This window comes from Brienomyrus brachyistius, chromosome 4, assembly GCF_023856365.1.
Source record: "Brienomyrus brachyistius isolate T26 chromosome 4, BBRACH_0.4, whole genome shotgun sequence".
Taxonomy (NCBI): domain Eukaryota; kingdom Metazoa; phylum Chordata; class Actinopteri; order Osteoglossiformes; family Mormyridae; genus Brienomyrus; species Brienomyrus brachyistius.
Genome location: NC_064536.1, coordinates 32,298,844 through 32,304,521, shown reverse-complemented (window position 1 = coordinate 32,304,521; position 5,678 = coordinate 32,298,844). Strand labels below are relative to the sequence as shown.

Sequence of the window (5,678 nt, the reverse complement as noted above, 5' to 3'; positions counted from 1 at the left end):
TTTCATTTTTTAAATTTAAAAAATTTATTTATTTCATTTTTAGGCGGCATGGTGATGCAGTGGGTGAGCTGGCCGAAGAGGATGGACAGATTAGGAGGGAAAAAAAGAAGGAAAAAGAAGAAAGGAGCAAGTGAGATGAAATGAAAGTTTTTAGCGGGTGTCTCTAACTTTGCTCTGCCATTGCATGCACACCACTTCCAGGGCCAGCCTTGCTCTCACGCTGATATACTGTCAGATTATGCACATCTTATATGTTGTTTTAACCCTTAGCGTATTAGTAAAGGCTGTTTTGTACTTACTTGATGTGATGGTCCACTTTACTGTGGCCTTGAGCCACATTAGAAATTTATTTCTGATATATTTAACTTAATCCTCATTTTTCTTTTGCCCATGAGCACGAAACAGCTAAATAATTAGCATGATGCAGAAGTTATTCTCAGACAGGCACTTAATCTAAAAAGCAGAAATGTCATCATACACGATGTGAGGGTGAGACTGCAGACACACTGTGTGCTGCATACCGAGGGTCTGACCTCAGGCCTTTGTGTCAGTTGTTATCATGTTTGATTTGTGATTCTCACCTGGAGGCCCATCAGCGGATGAAGAGGAGCATCAGAGGAGCCTTATGTGTGTCTCACTGACCTCAGATCTGCGCAGACTGGCACTTACTTCCTGATTCTCCATAACTTTGCTGTTTCTCTGTCTTTATCTGTTACTCAGGAGTCCTGAAGTCCAATGAAAAATCCGCTTTCTCCTGTCTATTTGGCTGATACAAGTTCTGCTCACTTCTGCTTGGGTTGCATGGATCACCAGCCACTTGTCACCAACTAACAGACCACAGCCTACCTGACCAATGTCATAACTGGTGCACCTAGGTATAAAATTTAGTCTCACTGTCTCCAAAAAAGGTCACTGTCTGGAACCCCATGGAACCACATTTTTGATTCCTTAGACAAGAGCATCCTGAGCAGCTGCATCACGGTCTGAATTGGGAACTGCCTCGCCTCAGATCATAAGACCAGCGGATAGTGAGGATAGCTGAGAAGATTATTAGAGTCTCTCTCCCCTCCATCATGGACATTCACATCACACGCTCCATCCGCAAAGCCACCAACATTGTGGATGACCGCACCCACCCCTCACATAATCTTTTCACTCTGGCATCTGGAAAAGCATTCAGGCCTCCACAACCAGACTCAGAAACATGGCGCCTGACTACTGAACTCTCAGGGACTGATCTGATACCACACACAACACACACACACATACAGCTGTGTAATCATATCTTTGTGGGGACTCTCCATTCATTTCTATGGGGAAAACTGTAATCCCAACATGACAACTTTAACCCCTACCAACCCCTAACCTTAACCATATGTAACCAAACCAAATACAAGACTTTTGGCATTTTTAGTTTTTTGACTGTATTTACAGATCTTTGTGAGTACCTGAAAATGCCCCCCAAAACATCAAAATAACGGGGTTTTTGTCACATTGTGGGGGACATTTGGTCCCCACAATGTAATATACACCTACTCCACACACACACACACACACACACACACACACACACACACACACACACACACAGATTAGGTATTTGAATCTTTGTGGGGATTCTCCATTCATTTGTATGGGCGTAACCCCAATCCTAACTATGGCAACCTTAAACATTGCAGTAGTTACCAAGCAGTAACAGTAAGCAACCAAACAAAATGCAAGACTTTTTGAATTATTCATTTGACTGCATTCACAGAATTTAATAAAATTCAGTATCTTACTTTCGGGACCGAAAACATGTCCCTACAAAGTCAAAATAACATGTTTTTATAGCACTATGTACATAACCACCCACCCAAACGCGCGCACACACACACACAAACAGGCCTACCTACAGTATACCCTCCATAGATTCCTGAATGAAATATCTGTAAAGCAGTTATTATGGCATGGCGTTTGGTTTGAACATGCAGTTTTTAAGAATATTGCGCTAATTCTAAACGAAAGACTGCACTAATTCTAAAATGACTATATAAGAACTTTATTTACCATTAAATAAATTATAAATCAAACCAAAATTTAGTCTCTCAAAAAACTTGTATATGACATATCTTTGTTCACATTATGAGAAATTAAAAACACCAGGACACAGAATGTGAATAACAAGAACTATAGTGTTCTTTCTCAAAAGCGGACCTACCAACGTGGCTAAAATGCTAATTGCGTTCACCAGCTATGGAAAAAAAACAGCGGGGCACCCCAAACATCGCGGTATTACGCATTACCGTAATACTGCATAGCAAAGACATAATGTCATAAAAAAATTACAGTCAGTATTTATAGACAGAACTGCGTGGTTTCCCATTGACAAGTAGATACATGGTTTACGGGCTTGAAGGCGGTTAGATCAACAAATCCAATCACGCTCAGCCAAAACAAGCACGAGCTAAACATACTACTATTGATTGGTTCACCTTCAAATTCGTCCCGCCCTGACAATTAATTCTCGTTTTCATTCGTTGAAAATGGCGTCAGTACACATCTTCATCCTTTCGACCAATGAAAAATTTCGCTGGTTTCCATAGAAACAAAATCAGTGCAGTTTGAACATAAACTTTCTGACAGAGCGATGGCGCAGAGGTGAGAAGCATCTCTTCGTATGTTTCTTGCTATTTCTTCAGATTATGTTTTGTTAGCATAGTTAATTATATATTTCATTGTATGTCGTGATATAGTTCATGCAAATATTGCCGCAAAATATAATTGAAATATATTTAAAATTAGTAGCTTAAACTGTAGATGCTGTGGCCATTTTTCGTAATGTGATTGTTTATATTTAAATTGTAAGAGAAAATAATTGTGTTAAACTTAAAAACAACAAGCCTTATGGTTGATATGATTGGTTTTACTCATCCGGTCTGTCGTAATGCGTTTCATCTGAAGATGTTATTCTGAAAAGAGCCCCTATACGTTTACTTTTTAAATGTCCCATGTTGTTGAAGTAAGATTAACCGTTTGCTGGGTTCATTACCATGGCGATGTTATAACGTACCGAAGCAGCGTCCTGATTTCGCCAGCGTTACTGTATAGGTTGTGAAACAGTTTTAGCAATTTGGCCGCTTCTATCGGAGTAGCCTCGATGCCACGAGCAGCTAATGAAGGCTCCATCCCTTTCCATAGGCATTCTTGGTGAATAGCATTTAGCAAATGTCTGGAGTACGTTGAAAATACACAGTGTCTAGTTTGGCTTTGAGAGTATCACAGACGGCTAGTTAATTATGTTAACCAGAATGAAAATTCCGAAAGCTGTTTCCTGGACCAACGACCAGCACTGGGGAGCCTGGGACCTGTGGGACGAGGTGATCGACTGGGGAGAGAGGAAAGGTTTGGAGGAGTGCTCACCAGCGACACCCCCCACTGTCCAGGCTGGGGAGGTTATGGGGGGACTGGGAGGTGTGACGGACTGGTGTAAGGGAGGGGAGGGTGTGAGAGTGATAGGCAATGCTGGCATTGTTTCTGAGACTCTTCAGAGAGGAAACTGGCGGTGTAGAGATAGATGTGGGTCTGGTATAGATAGAAGATGTAGAAGTGGTGGAAAATTAATATTAAAGTTGAGCTTGTAGAGCTCTTGACACAGAGAAGAGCCAAAATACAAGGAAGATGAAGCTGTGGTTCTTCTGCTGCTGTTTGGGGAACATTAAATGTTTGAAACAGTATCAAAGATAATGAATTAAGTGTGCAAAATTTTGAGATGTATAGTGGAATGTTTATTAACAATTGTTAATGTGGCGCCCCTGAACCCCCTCGGTTGGCCGCCCCTGCCGGTTGTGTGGGGTCGGGGATGAGGACTAATCGGGGCCAGTCGGGGATCTGGCCCCGGTGCCGGGGGGGGCCCACTCCTGCACGCCCTTATTGCTCCCCTGGGCCGGACACCACATTTCATACAACACTAGAGCTTTGAGGGGCAGTGGGGAGGTTTTACTTGCACATTAGACACCACATGACACTAGGGCTGAGGAGGTGGGTTTAGGCAGGTGGGGTTCTGCCGTCTGCCAGCGGTGGGGTGCCCGTGCCTCGACTGTTCACCTGCTTTTTGCACTTTAGTTATATACACAGTCCATGCTACATTAGGGCCTTGGGGTGCAGGGAGGGGGATGGGGGACTCTGCCATCTGCCAGTGGTGGGGCCCTCATACTCGAACTGCACCCACTAATTTTAATGCATTGTAGACATAAACACACAACTCTCTCACACATGTACATGCACACTTCACATTAACATGGGACGGGGAATCAGTGGGGGCTGAGGGGCCCCCCCTAACTCTCTGTCTCTGGCCCTGCGCGTGTGGGGTGGCCCGGCAGGTAGAAGATGGCCCTGGCCGGTGTGGGCCGTCTCCTCTTGTGGGCTGCGGGCTGGGTGGTCCTTGGCTCTGCTGCGCCGTGGTGGGGCCCTGGCAGGCGGTCCGGGGTATCTAGGGATGCTCTGAGCCCTTCTAGGCGAATTGTAGGGTTCGGTCTGGGCTGGGCGGGGGATCTGCCGCTCCCCAGTTGACGCAGGTCCGCTCCTGGGTGGTGGGGGGGGGGGGGGATGGTGCACTTTGTTTGTATGGGTCTCCCTTAGATCATCCTGCAGTGTCGGGGAGGGGGGGGACGTGCCGGGTCGCTACAGTGGGCGGTGATCCGTCCTGCCGGGGAGCGGGCTGGGGGGACCGTCCGCCAGGGGAGTGTTCCCGGTTGATGGGGCCCTTTGGCCCTGGACCCGCTTCCCTCGGTGGAGGGCTTGCGGGAGGGACTGGGGGGCTTGCTGTCTGTCCCCCCTCTGCGGACCTCCTTTTACAGGGGTTGGGCCCCCCTTAGTCCCTCGTGGGCTCCCTCTCGGGTTGGGCGGGTGGTTGTCTTGTGGACATATGGCCATAGGCCGTGTGTTTCTTATGGTTGTTTGTACTCTGTATTCCCCTACACTTTATTTTCTCCATCCCACCTTTACATCTCCAGCCCGCTGTTCCTGGGAAAAGCCACCTGCCAATCATCCTTGGAGCAGCAGCCATTCTCAGGATCTCCTACATCACAGATCACCTAATAAACACAGGACCTGTCGACGACTGGAGAAAAGGAGAAACGCTGAAGCACACTGGGCATTTTGGAAGCATTTCATCATAATAAATTACCTTTGCCTTTACAGTTTCTGTGTACAGTTTCATTATAGTAAATTGCACTTAGTTGTGATTACTCAGTTACAAAGACAATGGGTCACTCTATAATGGGTGATGGTATGCTTTTAGCTGTGCTTCCACAGGTTGTATCTGCCTTAGTAAATGACTAAATGTCTTTTTCACAAGTGATTTTGATTATGTTTGTAGAATTAAATTAAAGGTAAACCTGTACATTGGTTAAAATAACATCTGACTGCTACAATAATACATCATACAGCGTCTTTTGTACTAATGTGCTACCTTGAGACATTCAGGTTGTATAATGAACAATTTTAATAAGAATTGTGTTAAGTAATTAACTTTCAAAATCTATCAATACCATGCAAAAGTGTAAAGTCAAATTTATGAGATACTTATTACAATAAACGGAAGTAGTCTGTACCCATTTAAAGAGGCTTTACATCATACAGCTTCTTATACTGGTCTGGTTGGTGGGTATAAAGGATCAATTAGAAATCTTCCTCCT

At 44.8% G+C, this 5,678-nt stretch overlaps 1 long non-coding RNA gene across 1 annotated transcript; it reads left to right on the top strand.

Annotated features, from left to right (window-relative positions):
* The first annotated feature begins 2,588 nt into the window (after window positions 1-2,588).
* LOC125740374 (uncharacterized) lies at window positions 2,589-5,180 on the top strand. Its single transcript, XR_007397599.1, has 2 exons — window positions 2,589-2,640; window positions 4,995-5,180. It is a non-coding gene; the product is annotated as an uncharacterized LOC125740374 (long non-coding RNA).
* Window positions 5,181-5,678: the final 498 nt, after the last annotated feature.